Consider the following 11,456-nt stretch of genomic DNA (forward strand, 5'->3'; position numbering starts at 1 on the left):
TTGTTGAGGTCAGGAAAACAGGTTTGGTTTTTGTGTGTTGAGATCCTTGAGGGGGGGTGTATGGTTTAATATTTTTTTGTTTTAATTAACTTTAGGGAACAGAACCATCTAAACACTTATTCAGTTTACAGATTTCCCTTTGTTTTCTAAACAAAAGAAATTTTGTGTGTGTGAATGATTTCAACAGCTTAGCTGTTCCCTAGCTTTGTTCCTTTAGTTCTATTTAAGGAATACCTTTCCTACTGGCTTCTTGTTTTCTCACTCATGTATATTGTATGAAACTTAGGGCTCCTTTTATGAAGCTGCGTTAGCGGCTTTTAATCACGTGCTACCCCCGAACTAGCCGAAAAACTACCACCTGCTCAAGAGGAGGCAGTAGCGGCTAGCGCATCCGGCGGTTTAGCGCGTGCTATTACATGCGTTAAACCGCTAACGTGGCTTCGTAAAAGGAGCCCTTATTCTTGCTGTACTTTGGGATTAGGTGTGGAAATGTATTGAGAAACGGGCCAATAAAAAAAGATGGTGAGGTATAGGGAAGACTTGTCCTTCCGAATAAAAAATACTAGCAGTCAAAGTTGTCTTTTGGTTTTATGAATTAGGAACTGGCCTCCGTGGTGACTAACAGGGCATTATGATGCCACTATTAAATATTTGCTGCTCCAAGGCTCATTCCATTCCTACCTGCTTGTGGCAGATATGTCATTTATTAACAGCACTCAGTAATGCCAGATTATTTTATTGTACTATATTATTTTATTGTACTATATTATACTGTTTTTTTTTTGTTACTCATTTTGTATTTTTCCTTTTTTGTTCTACTTTTCTATAATGATTTTGTATTTCATCTCCCCCCCTTCCTTGTGTTTATAAGTTTGTAATGGTAATTTTTTTAATATGTATTGTTTTGTCATGTATTGTTTCCCAGAAATTGTAATTTTAATTTGTTCATCGCTTTGAAATACGATTAAGCGATTAATCAAAACAATTATTAAACTTGAAACTTGAAACTTTTTAAGTGCCCACTTTTAGGCAGTCAAGGAACCTGACTCCAGCCTTACCTTGGGTTCGTGGAACTCGCCCATCTATTATTCCGTTCTTTTTACTGTCTTATGCGGTCTATGATTTATGAGACATTTGCTTAGGCTTCTGGCAAGGATCAGCATGCGAACACTCGACCTTAATTATTTTGCGGTAGTGCTGCTATTTGTAGCTGATTATAGAAGCAAGTTCAAAAACCCTAATTATCTTCTCTGAAATCAAATGAAAATCAGAGCAACAAAAGGGGTGTGTGTGGTGGTTTTAATTGCCAAATTCATTATTAAAAGTTTTGTTTGTAGTGCCACTTCAAATTGAACGGCTACTATCGGAATGGGAATCCATCATTGCTAATATTTTGGCATTTATAAAGTGAGCTGGTTTAGAGTACAAGTACAATAAGTGTCTGCCCCAGAGGGTTTATAATCTAAATGGGAGCCAAAGTAATTTGCCAAAACTCACAAATGGCTGGCAGGATTTGAATGCAGCTCTTCTGAGCTCATGCTGCATCAGTCTGTTCTGCCGTTTACCCTTATGTTGTGGTCTTCACAGATTTTGAATTAAGTTTGTCTGCAGTTGTCAGGCCCTCAAACCTAGTCACAGTATATTCAGGCATCTGTTCATTATATATACAGAATTCAGTCATCTTAAATCTGTTGGGTTCCCATTTGCTCTTCTCAAGTTTGGATCTGAAAGGCCTAGGTGTAGTGGCTGCAACTTCTGAAGGAATTGTACATTAAACATTTTAAATACCAGTAGTTAAACAGATTTGTAGGAATGTGTTCAGGGATTATAAGGAGCTCGGGATCTGGGAGAGAGTTTTATGAAGTGGTTAGGGTGCTGACTTGACGCAATCATGTATATTTGAAGAAAAATTACCAGGGGCCCACAGGAGCTCCCATCTTCCATCCAGCTGCAACAGGCAAAATGAAAGCATTTTATGGTCTATAGTGGTGACCTGCCAAAAAAAATCAGTGGACTTAGGTAAAGATGCTAAACACAGAGGCCCAGATTTTCAGAATGGCACTGTTAAACACCCTACTGCCACCTAACTTGGTTCAATTGGTGCAGTATTAAAAAAGATGCCTCAGGGCGCCTCCAAAAATGGCGATGCTGTCCAGTCTTGTGCCTAAGGCCACTAGAGGCGTAGTTAACACCAAAAGTGGCCTTAGGCATCTCCTTAGATGCGATTTCCATGAAAGGTAGGTGCTGGAAATACAGGCTTTTAAAACCCAGGCCTATATTTCTGGTGCCTATTTTTCAGGTAGCTGAGATTTTCAAAATGGCGCTGCTTTTGAAGGTGGCCGCTGATAACAGTGCTGTTTAGAGAATTTGGTCCAGAATTTATAGTAGGAATGATGCGTTGTCACTAATCCTGCTGTTGTCTTTATTGCGCTCAATGCTTGCTTAATTCTTTTTTTAAGTTCTTAGATTGTAATTAAACATACTCCTGCTCCTACTTATCATTTCTATAGTGCTACTTGGCTGTACATCAAACATGGAATGGACCAGTGCATCGCAAACCGTGTGCCGCCCACCACTGGAGAAGAGGAGAGGTACCAGTGCCGGCTGCCTGCCCTACAGGCTGTGCCTCTTCCCTTCCAGCACCCCCCGCTGGCGGCTCAGGGCCCCATCTGGAGGGCCTTCACACATGTGCGGACGTGATGACATCATGCAGATGTCCACGCACTTCCGGACGCCCTAATCTGCCCATTTTCCTTGCTTTGTACAGTGCTATAGCAGCCTGTCTCATTTGTATCAGAATAAGGATTTTGGCTGTTGCTTTTCAGAATCTCATAGATTATACCCACTAAAATGTTTTCTCTGCAGAAATGTTTCCTTACGTTTTCTAGTTCCTTTAAGCGTGGCGGGGGGGGTGCCGGATCGCGTTGTGGGGAGGGTTCTGGGTCGCGGGGGGGAGGGTGCCGGATTGCGGGGGGGGGGGGGGGGAGAGGCGCGCTCGTAAATCGAGCCATGCTCGGTTTCCGAGGCACCAATTTTGCAAATGTTTTGCTCGTCTTGCAAAACACTCGCAAACCGGTGCACTCGTAAACCGAGGTACCACTATACTCGTATAGCAAAGTAACTTTCCCCATAGGCCATAATGGCAACTTGGATGATTCGTTCCACCTGACCCCCGAACTGACACCTGACCCGACCCCCAAGCTGACACCCGAACCGACCCCGGGGACCAGTAGTATTGCTCCCCCCGAGGCCACCGTCACTGCTCCCTCTCTTTGCAATCGCCTCCTCCCCCCTTTCCCCTCTTCCCCCCCACTGACCAGCCCTGTCCTTACCTGTGCGCCGCCGGTTTTCTGCTGAGCTGCTGCTGGGCTTGGAGAATCTGCGCATGCTCAAGGCCTTCCGGATCTCACCCTCTCTGAGATTCTCATGAATCTTCGACTCCAACTCTTTATATATCTATATAGGAATTTGTGGGGGCATGAACAAACTTTGTTCCTTTGTCATTCTGTAGGTACAATTTTCACTAACATAAATATCATAAAATATTACATTTTGTAATCATCAAAGAACTTGGTATGAAAATATATTTTAAAAGTAAAAAATATCCGTGCTAATATTTGCATGACATGCAATTTAACTCTATTAGGAGTCTGCTTTTGACTCCGACTCCAAACCCCTGCTTATATGTCATCATTAATAGGAGATGCCACCACCATTGTTAAAGGTTGCGGAGACTTCAGTACAGGATGATATGTCATGATAACCCATCTTAATTTTAGTTGGAGATTGAAGGCTAGGTCTTTATTTCCCTTGGTGTAAGTTTTTTCAGGTACGCTCTATTGTTATATAGCATTTATTCTAATTTGGGTAGTGATTAGGGGCTAGGTCCTTTTCCTTAATAGCATCGTATTTTAGCAAAGGACTCAACAGTCATTTTCATGTAAACTAAGGATCATAAGAAAAAATGGGTTATATTATCAGAATTAGGCAGTGGGCCATTTTAAATTACACTATTTTAGGCTAGAGATAAACAGTTTGTTTTCCCCCCTTTTGAGTCTTTCCCTTTTTAAAACTGAGTGATGCATGCCTTCAGTTTTGGACAAATTGTATATCTAATACAAGTTAAGCATTTAAACACCAAAATACTTCATCACTTGAGGTTAAAGGTGAGCACTATGCCTATGGTCCTTCATGTCACCCCCCCCCAAAAAAAATACTCAGAATAAAGTAAAAGCTGCCAGCAAATAACTGGGGAAAGACCTTAATTTAATACTTTACTATAGTGTTTTGTTACCATCTGGGGGGCTATAACTCTTATTTGGGTCCCAAGCCCATCAGCTCTGAGCCTCACATGCTTCCTTGTCAAATGCAGGCTATCGCAGTAGCACTAACCAGCTAGACCACCAAAATGTTGCGGCTAAATAAAAATGGACCCTCTTTGTGGAGCAACTGAACCTGTATTGTAATCACAACTGTTTGAAGTGGGACATATCTACCCAATTACAATTTTGAGAGAGAGAGAATGTATGTGTAGGGCTCTTTAGTTTCCTACTGCTGTTGACAATAATGATAATATACTTGGTCCCTTTCCCCAGAGCATTTAAAATTAGAATTAGTTATTAATGGCATTTGCAACTTATGAATGTTCTGTTCCCAGATGGGTAAAAGGATGAACTGATCCTCCTGTTTGAGTGGTGAGGGTTTACATAGTTTAAACAAGTCAATGGTTAGGCAACGTAGCTGTTCTTGTCCATGCATCATATAAAACCAGCTGTTCTGAAGTTTTTGAGTACACTTCCCTCTGACCCATCCCCTGGATCCCTCCCAGACCCCTCCACAACTTACCTGGTGATCTAGCGGTGAAACGGCAGGCGCGGTCTTTGTACGGTCCTGCCCTGTGCAGAACCGCAAACCAAAATGGCTGCCGCAAGGTCCCGCTGTAGGTTGTGGAGGGGTCTGAGAGGCGGGAGTGGGTAAGAGTTGGCGCTAAGCAAGTTGTAGAGTTTTTAAAAAGTAAGGGAACCCCCCCCCACCCCTGCAAATAATCAAAGTTGTGAATGACAAATCCACGAATATTGAGGGGGAAGTGTACTTAGATTTTATCATTGGGCTTCCCTTCCACTTCCTCCTTCTGTTGAGCAGGGTTTGTTTAAATAATTTTTTTTTTTTCTAATGGTCATAATAACACAACTCAGAGGGGAATGCATTCATATTACAATACAAGAGAGAAAAATAAAGTAAATACAAGATATATATGAACAGCCCCCCAGGAAACAGAAAACATCCTAACAGAATGTCCCCATCTATGAGTCTTGGAGAGCAAAGCATAACACCCCCCCCCCTTCCCTTGCACAAAAACAACTCCAGAAAGTCATTGGGAGCCACTTAATCCAGCCAGTGCAAAATATTGTCCCATACTGAACAAAGAATATGAGTCCCAGTGTCTCAAGCAGTCAAAAATGAGATTTCCAGGCATCCAGCGGTGGAGAAACAGCTCGCTTTCAAAATTTAGCAATAATACATTTAGCAGCAGCCAAGCCCAGATTCTTGACTTTCTGCTGGTAAATTGTACCACTAGCATTAGTGATAGAGGGTGATAAAGCAAAAGAGTCTCAACATTTTGGACAGCATCATTCCCACCTCCCCCCAAAAGTCTTGTATTAAATTATAGGATCACCAAATTCAGTTTAGCTTGTCATTTGGCATACTGTCTCTCTTGAGGATGAAGTAAAGAGGTTTACCAACTTATAAAATATTTAAGAAAAGAAAATAAATATACACTGAATTAGGTCAATAACAATAGTTAGAGAGTAATGGAGATGGTAATAAGAAGAAATTGATCCTGTCCCCAGAGTTCACCTAGTTCAAGCATCTCTACAAGCTAGGGAAGAGAGATGCATTTTTAAGGTTACTTTAGACCACTGTTTGTCAATGCAAGGCCCGGGGGCCAGTGGTGGCCTCCATCATCATTCAGGGTTTTTTTCCCCTGCTACATTGCACTTGTCTATCCAAGCTCAAGTTTCAAGTTTATTAGGTATTTATATACTGCCTCTCAAGGTTTATCTAAGTGGTTTTACAATCAGGTACTCAAGTATTTTCCCTCTCTGTCCTGGTTGGCTCACAATCTATTTAACGTCCCTCGGGCTATGGAGGACTGAGTGACTTGCCCAGGGTCACAAGGAGCAGTGCGAGTTTTGAACCCACAACCCCAGGGTGCTCCAACTCTGGTCACCTAGCAAAGAAATTAATCAGATTTGTCTGACAAGACATGTCTAGCGAAACCATGCTGCCGTGGGTCCTGTAAGCCATTGGATTCCAGAAACTTCACTGTTCTAAAAGCTTTTCCATTAATTTACTTACTACAGAAGTCAGATTTACCGGTCTCAACCTCTTCCTTCCACTTTTCTGGAGAAGGACCACATCTGCCCTTCTCCAGTCCTCCAAGACCTCTCCTGACTCTAGAGAAGCGTTGGAAGGGTCAGGCGGTTGCGCTGCCAGAACATCCACCTTTAATTTAGCTAACTTCTCATGACCACAGTTCTCTGAAAAATCTACCACACATCCATTCCTATTTTGTTTATCTCTTGTGGCACTGCTCCTGCTCCTTCAACTGAGACTATAGAACAGAAATATTTGTTAAACAATGCCACCTTATCTTGATCAGCTTCTACATACTCCTCATCTTGGCCTCCAAGTTTTATTTTGTACCCTGGGGAAAGGGGTTGATATTTGGCCATAATCAAGGGGCACTGCCACAAAAAGATTGATTAAAAAAATCATTAGTCAGTGAGTGGAAAATACAAGGCTATGGGCAACAAGTGGTGGCTGATTGCTTCAGGTAACTGTGAAGTAGAGAATGACATGGGGACAAATTTTTCCCTGTCCCCGCAGGAACTCGATTGTTTCGTCCCCGCGAGTTTTCTTGCTGTCCCATTCCTGTAAGCTCTGCCTTAACCGCACTTATGATTTTAGTGTTTGAGGCTTGTGCAGATGATAACAGAGCTTGCAGGGACAGGAAAAGAACTCACGGAGACGGGACAGGAAATTTTGTCCCCTGTGCCATTCTCTTCTGTGAAGGCTGGAAAAACCTGCAGAAGCAGCACTGTTATAACCATATCCACCAATGACGATGTGTAGGACATATGTAGAGGGTAGTTCTGGGTATAGAGCCGAGAGTTGACTTTAGCCACTCTTCTTAAAATGGTAGAAAGTTGTAGAGAAAGACGATTGACCTTATCTGCCATTATTTGCCAAGTAATCATTGCTAACCCAGCTAGAAACAGTAATTTTACAAATTTTCTTCAAAACATCCAAACTTAGAGTTTTGAAGCACCAAAGTGCAACGTTAGGCCGTACTCTAATCAGATGCAAAATCAGATTTTAAAATGGAAAGTAGTTTTGAACTTCATAACTCACACAACACAGCAATTAACCCCCCCCCCTTACAAAACCGCAAAAGCGTTTTTTAGCACAGGCCGGCACGCTGAATGTTCTGCACTGCTCCCACCAAGAGCATTCAGCGCGCCGGCCTACGCTAAAAAACGCTTCCGCGGGGGGGGGGGGGGATGTAAATGTCTTTTCTTTCTCAAAGTAAATAATATGAAATTTTACCCCTTTTTTTCAGAGAAAATAGCATCTTGATGCAACAGTCATTAAGGCAAAATTACAGCTTTAATATGGACATGTTATTGAGCCCATAACTATCAACAAATCACATCAATCAAAGTTAAGCCTTTGTGAAATAATTTATTTAATTAGTTTTCGCTCAGGGTTACAGGTTAAACAGTACAAAAGGAAGTGGGAACGGACAATGAACACTCCACTGAAGATCACTGATGTAAAACCAACTTGTTTATTTCAGAAAAGGTCACAAGCAGAAGCTGTGGACCCAGTGTTCATTGTCCGTTCCCACTTCCTTTTGTATTGTTTTCTACCCGTGGATTCTCTGTCCTGTTGGACTTTTTGGTGTTTACAGATTAAACATACATAATATACAGTTAACAGGTTACGATTTGCACTGGATTTATCGTTATTTAACACATTCAAGGGATCTAAAACCAATATACCTAATATGCAGTTTACAGGATAAATTTGATATTGTTTCAGTGCAGGATTTATCAACATAAGTTTTTATCCTAATATGACACAATCGATATACATTAATATTTACTTGTAATCTATCAGTCTTAGGCAGGGGAGTTAGGTGAAGAGGTGTGTTTTTATTGCTTAACAGTTTTAAAATTTTAAATGGATCCTCAGATGGCTGTTTTGAGCAATGGAAGTTCATAGTCTTACTTCATCAACCAAATTCTTCATAGGTCCAAATTTTTCAATTGATTTTTTCAATTCATATTAAATCAGATTTTCAATGAAAATTCACTTATCTGCTTATTGAGAACGTTGTAGAGTGCCCCTCATGACATGACCTTGTTTCCTTCCTCGGGGTCGGGGTTCCTCACTATGAGATATATTGGATGTCAGTTGTTTAGGGGAAAACAAAAGTCAGACCTCCACTATATATATCTACCTTCTTCTACTCTATGTTTATAACCTAACTAATTTATTTTTCTCAAGTACTTTAGCAAGAATGTGAGCCTTTGGGACAGTCAGGGAACTCTAAGTACTCTCTCTTCATCTTAATTAATCTTACTTATTGCATTTCTTCTGCTTCTACTGTAAACCGCTTAGAACTTCACGGTACAGCGGTATATAAGAAATAAAATTATTATTATTATTATTATATATGTTCAAATCACAATAGTTCCTCAGAATGCCACACAATAAAGTAGTGTGGTAGCCGTCCTCACTGGAACATTTTTTTGTGAATATTGAACTAATGTGCAACTTCTTGTTATGTCTTGTAATAAGTTATAGAAATTTATAAAGTGTCAGTGCATTATTTATAAAGCATAATGGTCTCTATAGTTCTATTTAGTGCATAGTACATAACATAGCTTTAAACCGGGTCTGCCTCATTCCCCACCGACGCGTTTCAAAATTTTCTTCAGGGTTGGGGACAGAGAGAGCAGAACTATCCGGATTTTTAGCAAACGCTAAGTCTCTATGTTGATTGCTGGAGCAGTAGCGGTAAGATCAGTTGTTTAGGGGGTAAGCAGATGTTTAGGGGGTCATTTGAACTATGGCAGTTTGACATTATTTAAAACTCAAGGGAGGAACTAACATCAGATGCTCAAAAGTTATTGTCAGATGAACGCGGCAAAGCACAGAAAAAGAAAGGCACAGCAAAAAAGCTAGAGTACGAGTTGCTAATATACTCCCTCCTTTACTAACGCGTAATTCTTAAAACCCGCGCTATGTGTTAGGAAAGGACGGGGTTAATCTTTATGAAGTGGTTTGCTATGGCTCTTGAATTTATAGAATTATAAAAACCAAAAACACGGATCCTTTTTGTTTTTAGATTTAAGTATAGTGAGGAAGGGATATTGAAACATGGTCACTTCAGGAGGGGTACCCCTTATGACGCTCTCGATAAACAGATAAGTGAGTTTTCATTGAAAATTTTCTTCTGCATTGTTATTGATGGAATTTAACTGTTTATTTTGTTTATTAATGTTTGTATAATTCCTGGCACTTTGTATTAGTTTTGAAAATCAATAAAGATTAAAAAAAAAAAAAAAAATTTGGTTCAATATGAATTGAAAAATTTGGACTTATGAAGAATTTGGCTGATGAAGTGAGAATATGAACATGAACTTTCTATTGCTCAAAACAGCCATCTGAGGATCCATTTAAAAATTGTTAAAACTGTTAAATTATTCCACGAAGGCTTGACTTTGATTCATGTGATTTGTTGATACTTATGGTCTGCCTAAGAATAATAACCATATTTGAGGAATAACTTACATTGAGCCCATAACTAGTATATCACTGAGTACCAAAAAGAGCAAAACTTTTTTTTTTTTTACTGATATCAGATGTTGTGATATAACTACTGTGCAACTTCATATACTATTCTGATTTACTGATTTTCCATGCTTTAGGCCAGGGGTGTCCAATGTCGGTCCTCGAGGGCCGCAGTCCAGTCGGGTTTTCAGGATTTCCCCAATGAATATGCATTGTATATGGATGTAGCGGTATATAAGAAATAAATTACATTACATTACATTACATTACATTGAAAGCAGTGCATGCAAATAGATCTCATGCATATTCATTGGGGAAATCCTGAAAACCCGACTGGACTGCGGCCCTCGAGGACCGACATTGGACACCCCTGCTTTAGGCCCTAGGGCTTAGGCCATATGTACTAGGCCAGGGGTAGGCAATTCCGGTCCGTGAGAGCCAGAGCCAGGTCAGGTTTTCAGGATCTCCACCGTGAATATGTATGAGATGGATTTGCACGCACTGCCTCCTTGAGATGCAAATCTATCTCATGCATATTTATTGTGGATATCTTGAAAACCTGACCTGGTTCTGGCTCTCAAGGACCAGATTTGCCTACCCCTGTACTAGGCACTCCCCCCCCTCCCCGATACACCATATTTTTTTGGGGGGGTGTAGCGCATCTGGCCTTGATATACTTGTTTAATTCAATAGACTAGATTTCTACACCTGGCTTGAAGAAATGAACAGATCCAAAATACCATCTTTATGGGCTCGGGTGAAACATTTTATATAGTTGCACACAAATTCTTTTCCTCTGCAAGGCCATGAACAAGTGAGCGACATCTGGCTAATAGTCTTTTACAATGCGAATTAAAATGTTTGGAATATGACCAAGGACTTTATAAGCCTTCCTAAAGATTGTCATTTGTAAAGTATTAAACTATTTTTTTCTTTCTTCTAGCTCAGAGACACTAGGGGATTGCTCTACATTTTGGAAATTCCCTATACTGCCAGGAGGAGGAGGAAGAGCAAGAACAGCTCAGCTGATCTCTGTGAAAAAACAGCAGGACAAATATATAGTGTGTAACTTTACCCCCTTCGGGATACTATCATGAAGAAATGAACAGAATCTGTGAAAAAAAAAACACCCCAAACTTAAAAAAACAACTAAAAAAAAACATTGTCAGGATATTTATCTATTGTAAATCATTTCTGCTCTGAATCTTTAACAAGACATTTTAGGAAATTTTATAAATCCTTTTGCAATAATGCATGAAATGAGAAAAGAAAGGCTGATGTGAACTTACAAAGGGACCCACTTGAATTTTCCAAACCAGAAATCACACACAACTATGCTGTTTTCACTTTGAAGGAGCCAAATGGCATAACAGGACTAGGCATCTGGAACCTTAATCTTTTCTCTTGTGGTATAGTTTTTTTGTTTTCCAGATTTTACGAAAAGGTTTAATTTTGTGCCTATTGCTTGTTTGAACAGCTTGCCCTTGATGCCTTTAAAGCCGATGCGTGGTAGGACCAACATATTTTCCATATAAAGAACAAGCAGGGTCTACGGAAGAACAGTGATAGAACAGAGCCACCCCCATGAAAGG

At 40.3% G+C, this 11,456-nt stretch overlaps 1 protein-coding gene across 2 annotated transcripts in view; it reads left to right on the forward strand.

Annotated features, from left to right (window-relative positions):
* Positions 1–11,030, forward strand: part of PWWP2A (PWWP domain containing 2A) — a 29,831-nt gene extending 18,801 nt beyond the window's left edge. The window contains exon 3 of one of the 2 annotated variants that reach the window (XM_033927086.1): positions 10,808–11,030. The gene's annotated coding sequence lies outside the window, so the exon portion shown is untranslated. Of the gene's footprint in view, positions 1–2,510; positions 2,527–10,807 lie in introns of those variants that run through there. The other variant, XM_033927087.1, reaches the window with a different exon arrangement.
* Positions 11,031–11,456: the final 426 nt, after the last annotated feature.

This window comes from Geotrypetes seraphini, chromosome 18 (genome assembly GCF_902459505.1).
Source record: "Geotrypetes seraphini chromosome 18, aGeoSer1.1, whole genome shotgun sequence".
Lineage (NCBI taxonomy): Eukaryota > Metazoa > Chordata > Amphibia > Gymnophiona > Dermophiidae > Geotrypetes > Geotrypetes seraphini.